We start from the raw sequence: 11842 nt of genomic DNA, 5'->3' as shown, positions 1-11842 counted from the left end.
AATTAATTTGCCCCTAAAATATTAAGATCATTGGATTGGACCAAGTGGACCTCGCCAGGCCCAGATGATTTTAGAGGAATCCAATCGTATGAATAATGTTCCAGTGCCTGATGGACCTATTAATTTTCTATTTCTCATGTCAAAGGTTATATGCATATGGGTTTTAATTCTACCTTATGACAAATTAATAAATGATCTTGGGGCTTCTGGGCCATGAAAGATACAGTATAAATTATTTGTTAAATTGGGCCTTTGACAGGCCTACATTTTGCTGACCGTAATTAATCTTAATTTTGGCCCAGAACATGGCCCTGTCTTGTCTAAATCATGTATTTGGAACTTTCTGAGGTCAATAGTACTCCTAGACCAAAAACAAAATCAATTTCATTTTATATATTGAAGTTAAAATTCATTGATTTCTTTCTATATTTAAATTGTATCATTTTGTTATCAAATGATATCAGAATCTTGTACATTACGACGATATTTTCATTATTGGATTTAAATTCTTTATATTATACATTTATATAGCTTATAAATAAGCATTTTCATTGTATTATCAAGTAAATCAATAAGATCATTAGATCAAGACATAATCCTCCTATACATAGGCTATAGCTCACTTCTTAGTAATTCACATAAGCCTCTAAAGCCCAAGCATCCAAAATTCTGTATTCTCTTTCTTTCCTTAGCCTTCCTATATTTACAATCTTTGATATTTTTAATATTTTCTACAATGGAGTGGAGAATTAAGCTTTGAAGAAAACAACACAACAAATATAATAGCCTTTCGTCCTGAACATTTGGATCTTTCTGAGATGAATAATATTCCACGTGAGTTTTTCCAAGGAAGAAAATATGGCATTAATTCCACCCAACCATTTACTAGCTTGGGTGTTGCTCCAATTAACGTGCACAGTTCTTTCCTGCCTTAATCCTTGAAATGTCTCATAGGTTTCCGAATGATACTTTAATTTGGTCATAATTGGTTGGCTTCGATTCCCGAACCTGATTTTTACATTGATGTATAGTAGAGAGAGAGAAATGCTATACTGCAATAAAAATATTATTTTTAACTTATAAAAGTCTTAGGTTGCAAGAGGTTACAGGCCCCTACGTTGCTACAATGACACAAGCTGTGATTAGGGGGCGTGACACATAAGACTTTTATGAGCAAAAAAATAATATTTTTATTACATTATAACGTTTTTCGATAATATATATTTTAGAGTCTTGCTCTTTTTCTCCGCCTTGTTTTTCCCAAGTACGTAATTAATACATACAGGGAAAGGAAAGTTATAAAGGAGGATATATATCCTTGGTTGTTAGCTTTTCTGCTAACTTCAAAGAGTTGTACCATTCAATGTGAGAATCATGCTATTGTGTTGCTCACTTGATGCTTGATTATAATAAGGTCAATTGTTTGACCCATTCCATTGTTCTCTTGCTCCTCTGATCTTCTCTGCTGGAGAGGACTGGTTGGGGTAAGATCAGCAGGCTCCTTATTCACAACTGCATCTGATTGACCAGCATTCCTCTCTCTCAATCGGTTGCCACTATTTGATGCAACCGATCGCATAGCCATGAGTAACTTTAGAGGGATGTCCTCCTCACTAGCACTACTATTATCTGGCTTCCGGGGGGCAGCAATGTTTTTTGGCGGCAAGGACGGTGAGTTGAATCTCAAGATACTCTATCTCCGGAAAAGACAACAAAGCAACGGCTACTATGTAAAACCTAACAAAGCAACGTCTAAGCCACACTAAATCCAAGGAATCACTCTAACTTCAAGGTCTCTTGTAGGTTGATTGGTGTCTTCATTCCAATGGTTCTCTCGGTGCATTCCTCAGGATACATGAGTCTTCACATCCTTATTTCCAGCCACATTTCACGCTTGATACAGCTTCCCAAAATAACATTGGTTTCAGCAAACCAACGTGTCAGTTGCTTTAGGTTATAGTAATATGTTTTGTCTCTATCTCTTTGTAAACATGCCACCTCACCATGGCTCAACACTTGTATTCTTTATCCTATATATTCTGCTGTAAGCTCACTTTCTAATAAAGTCAATTCAAACAAAACAGAATCTCCTCTTGTATTGTCTTCATTATATGGGATCAGAGCTACCAAAGGATTAACATCCATTCTCCCTTTAATTTTTTTTTTTTTTTTCCCTTTCCTAATCACGAGCATGTCGACTATCTCTCATAACTCCTCCTTTGACAACCACTCACCCACTCTGGCCCTTCCATAGCCTCTCAACACCACCAATCACCTCTCCAACTTGGAACTCACTCGAGGAAATTACCCCTTGCAAATACTCTAGTTATTCCCTACTTGGAAGGACAATCCCTCTTTGGATATGTCAATGGTGACATTCCATGTCCCCCTCAATATATCCCTGCTTTGGATGATAGCACCTTTACGTCTACACAGGTGCTCAATCCAGCATTCTCAAAGGGTACCAACAGGATAAACTCATCCTCAGCATGTTGCTCTCCACTCTCATTGAGAGTCTTCTAACTCGTGTAGTTGGAATCAAAACCTCACATGAGGTATGGCTTGTTCTAGAGCGCATGTTCGCTGCCCAATCCCAAGCCCGGGTGATGCAATCCCGTTATCAACTTGCTACCTTGAAAAAAGGAGCTTCTTGTTAAGGAGTCTGCTGCTACTCAGGAGAAGTGCGCTAGGACTCTTACTTATCTCTTGTAAGAGTTATTTATTTGTATCACTTTTCTTTTGATTGTTTGTAATCTTTTATATTATATCTTTATCTTTTATTTTTTGTTTAAATCTTCTTATCACATCAAAGCTTATCTTGTTAGCTTGATGTGATCAAATACAAGTGTAACTCTTTTCTATTTAAGTTCAATGATAAAGCTCCAGAATGCATCTTGGCCAAATATCTCATCTCTTGATAATATTTTACTTGGTATCAGAGCCATTTGTAGGTTAACACCTCCAACCTAATGGCTTATTCCGCAAACACTATCTCCATACCCAATCTTACGAGCTATATACCTAGCAAATTGGGTGAACGTAATTACCTGGCCTGGAGCCTTCAGATTCGTCCCATCCTTCGTACTCATGGTCTTATGAACATCGTTGATGGCTCAGAACCATGCCCACCTAAATTCCTTCCCAAAACTGCTGGAGAGGATGATGTTATCAATCCTGAAGCTGCTATATGGAAAAGAAAAGACCAGTATGTTCTTAGCTGGCTTATCACTTGTCTCTCTGAGAAAGTGGTTCTAACAGTCTACGGCTTGAATACCTCCCATGAGGTGTGGACTGCATTGGCTACCCATTTTGCACGCCCTTCTAGGACACGCATCAGTCAATTACGGCACCAATTACAAACTCTTCATCAAGGAACTAAGACTTGCTCTGAGTATCTACAAGAAGCCAAGTCCCTTGTCGATGAACTAGCTCTTGTTGGAAAGAAAGTTGAAGAGGAAGACCTTATCTCTTACCTTGTTGGAGGTCTGAATCCTCAGTTTAATGCCTTTATCACCACCTTCTCTCTTGTTACAAATAACAATGCTATGCCTCTAGATCAGTTTCAGTCTACCCTGCTCAACCATGAACGTCTTCTACTGCAGCAGAATAAACAGTATGAGACCACCTCATTTGCGCTTTATTCTCAAAAGCCAAATACTCACAAGCCCAAATTCAGCAAGAACAATGCACGCAATCAACCACATAAGCCTGCTAGTGGTTAGCGCTATTCTTCTCAACAAACAAATAGTGCGAGTCAGCGCTTTTCTCCTCAGCAAACAAATCGTGCTTCAATTTCAGGTAGAACAAATTCTACCTTTTCTAATAGCACTAATTGGGTTCCTTGTCAAATTTGTGGTAAGACAAGCCATCAAGCACTTGACTGCTATCATCGCATGGACTATGCCTACCAAGGAAGACACCCTCCAAGTGAGCTTGCAGCCATGATTGCTCAATCTAATGCTCTCCGTGAAGATGATGATTGGTTAGCTGACAGTGGGGCTAATAACCATATCACTACTGACTTGAAAAATTTCACAATCCAACAGCCATACAATGGGGAAAAACAAGTTGCTGTAGGCAATGGTAGCTCTCTTCCCATCACTCATACGGGTTCTTCTTCTTTCAAACTCCAAAACACTATTGTTCATTTAAAACATATCTTACATTGTCTTGATGTTTTAGCTAATCTTCTTTCAATAAATCGTTTCTGTCATGATAATAATTGCCACTTCAAACTCACGGATTCTTATTTTCTTGTAAAGGGCAACCTCTCGGGGGAGATAATATTGCAGGGGCCAAGTGAGGATGGTCTATACCCAATTCAGCTGAAACAATTTCTCATCAATAAACACAACAAGCCTACTGCCTTTCTTGGAGTCAATAAACATAGCAATCATGCTGCCTTTCTTGGAGTCAAAGCTGGTGAAGTCACTTAGCACAATAGACTTGGACATCCCAATTCTATTGTTCTCAAGCATCTTCTCAAGTCTCAACATCTACCTGTCAGTCATTTAGAGTCTAGTTTTTCTTTATGTGAGCCATGTCAATTAGCCAAAAGAAAACAACTACCTTTTCAGGATTCAACTCATGTTACCAATTTTCCATTAGAATTAGTTCATAGTGATGTTTGGACGTCTCCAGTTGTGTCTGTTAGTGGTTATAAATTCTATGTTATATTTATAGATGATTTTTCAAGATATACATGGATTTTTCCTTTAAAATTAAAGTCTGAAGTATTTGATTATTTTGTCAAATTTAAGAGTTTACTTGAAAATCTTCTCTCAACAAAGATCAAACAGCTCCAAACTGATGGTGGGGTGAATATACATCTCATCAATTCAAAAATTTTCTTTCTTCTCATGGTATTTTTCATAGAATAACATGTCCTCACACTTCCCAACAGAATGGGATAGCAGAAAGAAAACACAGACATATCATAGAAATTGGCCTTACACTTCTTGCTCAATCTCAATTATCTTCTAAATTCTGGATTGAGGCTTGCCATACTGCTGTCTATTTGATTAACCGATTACCTACTCAAACTATAAAATGGTCTACTCCTTATTTTAAACTTCACAATAAGGAACCAGATTATACTAATTTAAAGGTATTTGGTTGTGCTTGTTATCCTCTTCTTCGTCTTTATAATAGACACAAACTTGAATTCAGAAGTAGACAATGCATCTTTCTAGGATATTGTTTAAATCAAAAGGGATATAGGTGCCTAGATACCTCCACCAAATGAGTCTTTATCTCAAGGCATGTGATTTTTGATGAGAAGTTGTTTCCGGCACAAGGTACTGCCTCCCACATGGCTTAAGCAAGTGACTCTTCTTTGAATCAAGGTATTGTTCCCTTACTCTCTCAGTTTATTGAAGTTAACAATATTTCACCTGATTTGATCACAAATGAACCAATTTCTATTGAACCACTATCCCCTCCTATTGTTCCCATTGCAATAATACCAACTTCAAGGTCTTTACCTACAGAATCCAATCCAATTGTGATAACAGATTCTGTTACACCTTCTCCACCTATTTCACCTACAACCACACCAACCTCACCTACAACCATTGATTCTCCTGCAGAATCAACACCTACCTGTGACATAGTTTTTCCAATCTTAGAAGACCATATTCCTTCCATCTCTTCACTACCTACCTTAATTAATCCACCAAGCTCACCTCATATTGTTGCTAGATCCCAAACAGGCAGCCTAAAACCTAAAACATTTACTGATTTCAAGCTATACTATTCTACCAAACATCCCCTAAAAGCCATGCATACGTCTATCTCTACCTTTAGTGAGCCGAGCACCTTTACTCAAGCAGCCTCAAATCCCCATTGGCTGGCTGCCATGGAAAGTGAGTTCCAAGCTTTGCAGGAAAATCACACTTGGTCTATTTGTCCAAGACCACACAATAGAAATGTCATCAGAAACAAATGGGTGTATAAACTCAAACAAAAACCAGATGGAACCATTGAGAGGTATAAAGCACGGCTAGTGGCCAAAGGGTTTGAACAAAGAGATGGTATAGATTACACAGAAACATTTAGTCCTGTGATAAAACCTGCAACTGTGAGATTGATTCTAGCATTAGCTGTTCATTATAATTGGTCTTTGAAACAAATTGATATATCAAATGCTTTTCTCCATGGACAACTTGATGAAGAAGTTTTTATGGAACAGCCAAGAGGATTTGTTGATCCTCAATATCTTGATTCAGTTTGTAAGCTTCACAAAGCCTTGTATGGCTTAAAACAGTCACCAAGAGCCTGGTTCCATAGACTTACTCAAGCTCTACTTGAACTCGGTTTCACAGGATCATTGATGGATACTTCCTTATTTTTGCTTCATAGAGATTCTCTTACCATCTTTGTGCTTATATATGTAGATGATATCATTATAACTGGAAATAATCTATCCAGCATTAATGATCTCATCTCAAAACTGCAAATTGAATTCAAGTTGAAGGATTTGGGTAATTTGTCATATTTCTTGGGCATACATGTACATCGTACTTCTGCTGGTTTGTATCTTAATCAATCCAAATATATTATTGATCTTCTACATCGAGTTCACATGATAGGAGCTAAACCTTATTCTGCTCCATGCACTTCGGGCAAAAGATTGACTAAATTTGATGGTGAACCATTGGAAGATCAGTCCCTGTATAGGCATATTGTTGGTGCACTTCAATATTGCACTCTCACAAGACCAGATATATCCTTCTCAGTGAATCATCTTTGTCAGTTTTTCCACTGTCCTACTACAACTCATTTTACTGCAGCTAAGAGAGTATTAAGGTATTTCAAGGGAACTCCAGATTATGGCTTGTCTTTCACTAAGGGACCTCTTCATCTAGAAGCATTTTGTGACTCTGATTGGGCTGGTGATCCAATTGACCGAAGATCCAATGGTGTCTTTCTTGGCAATTGCTTAATCTCTTGGCAATCCAAAAAGCAACCAACTGTATCTCGTTCAAGCACAGAGGCGGAGTATAGATCTATGGCCATTGCCACTGCTGAGCTATATTGGTTACGCATGCTTCTAAAGGAGTTGAGGATCTCCCTTTTCTCTCCACCAAAGCTCTGGTGTGACAATCTTGGAGCCATTGCATTGGCATCTAATCCTATCTATCATGCTCGGACAAAGCATATAGCTATAGACTATCACTTTATTAGAGAAAAGGTTATGCACAAGGATATTGTGATTCAGTTTATCTCCACCATTGATCAATGTGCTGACATCTTTACTAAGGGATTAACTTCTTCTCGGTTTCTGAAATTGCATGACAAACTCATGATTCTTCCTCCTCCCATGAGTTTGAGGGGGCCTGTTAAGGAGTCTACTACTACTCAGGAGAAGTGCACTAGGACTCTTACTTATCTCTTGTAAGAGTTATTTATTTGTATCACTTCTCTTTTGATTGCTTGTAATCTTTTATATTATATCTTTATCTTTTATTCTTTGTTTAAATCTTCTTATCATATCAAAGCTTATCTTGTTAGCTTGATGTGATCAAATACAAGTGTAACTCTTTTCTATTTAAGTTCAATGATAAATCTGCAGAATGCATCTTGGCCAAATATCTCCTCTCTTAATAATATTTTACTCTTCTTCCATACCTGACTATTTTCAAAAGGCCCATACAATTGCTCACCAACTTCCAGCAATTGCTAAACCTCTCAAAGGTTCTGAACTAGCTTCCTATGTACTAGTTGGCCTTGGATCAGACTATGATCCCCTCATCACTTCCATCACAACCCGCATTGATCCTGTCTCTCTTGAAGATCTATACGCTCATCTATTGACCCATGAACAACTCCTTGAACATGCTTCTTCTCCAGGTGATCTAGCTGTTCCAAGTGTCAACACTGCTCAAAGAAGCAACCCCACTACCAATCGGTTTCCACGCCAGCTCAACTTTGGTCGTGGACGTGGGAGAGGAGGACGTGCCCGCAACTCCTCTCATCAGCCTTCCTTCAACCGGCAAATCTACCAAGTCTGCCACAAACCTGGACACACTGTTGCCAAATGCTGCCATCGCTTCGATCACTCCTACCAAGTTGAACCACCTCATCCTTCGGCTTTCCTCACCACTCCAGCAAATTCCCCTGACATGAATTGGTACCCCGACACAGGTTCCACCAACCACCTCACCAATGACGAAGGTTTGTACATCTTCCACTCTGGTTTGGCTTCCCTACCTACTCCTAACTGAATTTTTACTCTACCCAATCTTCTTCATGTCCAACAAATTAAAATAAATAAATTAAATAAAATAAATAAATAATTTATGTCCATCAGGTCACTCATGATAACCAAGTGTTTATTGAATTTCACCCCTCCTTTTTCTTTGTCAAAGATCTGCGAACGAGAGCGTTACTCCTCAAAGGGCCGAGTAGAGGTGGACTCTACCCATGGCCTTCGTCCTTCATGTCGTGTGGTACACATGCTGCCTTCGTGGGTGAACGTGTCTCTTGATCAATGGCATCATCGCCTTGCTCATCCTGCTTCTCCACAAGTTGCATTTTGGTTCAACATCTTCCGTCCCAAAACTCTCACAAATTCTCCTTTCGATCCAAATCGTGCATTTTTCTTGGGTTATAGCAAACCACACCACGGCTACAAGTGCCTAGACCTTCCCACTAGCCGATTATACATTGCTCGACATGTAATCTTCAATGAACCAACATTTCCTTACCAAACTCACTCAGCCCCCACCCCCACAACCTCTTCACTGTCCACTACCCCTTTTCCCCTACCTACTCACCTACCAAGCCCTCCTATCCCTACACCTTCTCCTCCTCCTCACATCACACCACCTACTGACTTGCTGTCCCCAAATTCTACCAACACCACACCTACATCCTCACCCACTACACAACACGTCTTTCACCCCTTACCACTCTCTCCTTGAAATCCCACCCATTGAATCCATACAAGTCTTTCCTCTACCCCCCACCTGTCATACTCGTACCCACCCATGCTTACACGTGCCCAATCCCATATCCACAAGCCCAAATGCTACACTGATGGAACCATAAGGTACCACATACCTTGCGCCCTTACTGCCTCCTTAGAATCCCATGACACTGAGCCAACATGGTTCTCCACGGCAGTCAAATTTGGAGTATGGCGTGATGCTATAGAGGATGAATTGATTGCCCTCCTAAAAAATGTCACATGGACTCTGGTTGAACCTACAAATTCCACGAACGTTGGGGAGTGCAAATGGACCTTTAGAATCGAAAGGAAAGCTAATGGGAGTATTGAGAGGTACAAGGCCAAATTGTTGCCAAATGCTGACACTTACAGTCCGGTAATCAAACCTATAACTATCTGCACTGTTTTATCTCTTGCTATTTCCTATGGGTGGCCTATTAAACAACTTGATGTGAGCAATGCTTTCCTACATGGGTTCCTAAATGAAACTGTACATATGGCTCAACCCCTAGTTTTGAGCACCCTCATGTTGTGTATTCACTGAAAAAGGCCCTCTATGGTCTCAAACAAGCCCCCCATGCTTGGTTTTCACGTTTGAGCAATCGATTGTTGGAACTGGGCTTCACTGCCTCAAATGCTGATATCTCACTTTCCTTATTTAATTCTACTCATATTCGACTAATGGTATTGGTGTATATTGTTGATCTTGTCCTCACTGGCTCCTCACTCACTGTCATGGATGCTCTTCTCAAGTCCCTCTCAATTGACTTTCCCATTAAAGACTTTGGACCATTAAATTTCTTCTTAGGTGTGGAAGTCCATCACTGTGCCATAGATCTCCATTTATCCCAGCAAAGGTATGTCTTGGATCTACTCAAGAGAACTCACATGCTACTAGCCAAACCCAGCACATCTTCCATGTCAACTTCTCCACCTCTAAGCAAATTTACAGGCACAACCATGTAAGATGCCACCTTGTATCGCAGTACAGTCGGAGCTCTCCAGTACTTTGCCATAATACGTCCAGACATAGCATTTGCTATCAACAAATGCTCTCAATTCATGCAGGACCCTCATGACACTCACTGAACTGCCATCAAACGGATTCTTCATTACCTAAAGCACTCCATCACCCATGGTCTCCTCATTCGACCTTGGAAAAATTTTCATCTAACTGCCTTCTCTGACGCTGACTGGGCTGGCTAGCTGTCCTGATGACAGAAAATCAACATTAGGCTATTGCACTTTTCTTGGCCCGAATCTCCTCTTTTGGAACTCAAAGAAACAGCCCACTGTTTCCCGTTCTAGCACTGAGGCCGAATACAAGGCCCTTGCCACTACAGAATTAACATGGATACACTGCAGAATTAACATGGATACAATCATTACTCAAAGAACTTGGCGTCTTCTTGTCCACTGCTCCTATTCTTTTTTGTGACAATATTGGGGCTACATATTTGTTTGCAAATCCAATTTTTCATGGTCGCACCAAACACATTAAGATAGATTATCACTTTGTTCCCGATCGTGTAGTGCACAAGACCCTTGCTGTCAAATTTCTCTCCACCAAAGACCAGGTGGCTGACATACTCACAAAACCCTTGGTCTCTTCTCACTTCAAGTTACTTCGGCACAATCTCACTATTTGTTCGAACCCATCTCGGCTGAGGGGATGTGTTGAATCTCAAGATACTCTGTCTCCGGAAAAGACTCCAAGAAACGGCTACTCTGCAGAACCTAACAAAGCAACATCTAAGCCACACTAAATCCGAGGAATCACACTGACTTCAAGGTCTCTTGCAAGTTGATTGGTGTCTTTCTTCCAATGGTTCTCTAGGTGCATTCCTCAGGATACATGAGTCTTCACATCCTTATTTCCAGCCACATTTCATGCTTGATACAGCTTCCCATAACAACATTGGTTTTAGCAAACCAACGTGTCAGTTGCTCTAGGTTATAGTAATTTGTTTTGTCTTTATCTCTTGTAAACATGCCACCTCGCCATGGCTCTAATACATGTATTCTTTCTCCTATATCTTATGCAGTAGGCTCACTTTCTAATCAATTCAGTTCAAACAAAACAGAATCTCCTCTTATATTGTCTTCATTATACGGTGGAGGACCAGAAACACGCACAACAGTAGATGTCTACCATTTCTTTGTAAGGAATTTTGTATTCTCGTTATGAATTCTATAAGATATTTGTTATAGAATAGATGAAAAGTAATAGATGAAGTGTAAAGATTATGAACTGAAGTGGAAGATGGTAATGAAGTAGATTGATAATCGGTTATCCAAATACCCAGGTCTCCAAAAGAAATTACAAACAACTCAAGTCTTTTTTCAATGTCTGTCTAAAACTCCTAACATACCATTTATACAACCCAAGCCCAAACCTAACTACCCAGCCGGCTGGCCCAAAAATTGCAGTAACAACCCAGCCCTTAAAGTGACGCACGTTCTCTACACAATAGAAATGTGCATCCCACTCCTACAAACCTTAGTTGGTTACAGATGTACCACACTACTCCACATACTTGTTTCACAAGCTACCATGTAGCCCTTTTAGAAACTTTCCCCTAAGGCCACACCTGAGCCTTCTTTTAGCCACGTACTCTTTTCTTCTTTTCTTATTTCCTTTAGCAACCCTAGCCTTTTTCCTCTATGTGAACGGTTGCCTCTCTTCTTTTCCTTCATGATAGTTAGGTCATGAAGCATATTACAAATTATATCCCTTTTAAAACACCTTGCCCACAAGGTGTGGGTAGATGTCATGAAGCCGATAGAGAAGCTTCCAACTGCTGTCTTCCACCGGAGCGCCTCGGCACTATACCAGGACCTCGGTGACTACTCGTCGGCTGATCTGCTTCATATGCCGCTCCAAGATTGCTT

Source organism: Corylus avellana, chromosome ca10 (genome assembly GCF_901000735.1).
Source record: "Corylus avellana chromosome ca10, CavTom2PMs-1.0".
NCBI classification, from domain to species: Eukaryota; Viridiplantae; Streptophyta; class Magnoliopsida; order Fagales; family Betulaceae; genus Corylus; species Corylus avellana.
This window is presented reverse-complemented; position numbering follows the sequence as displayed.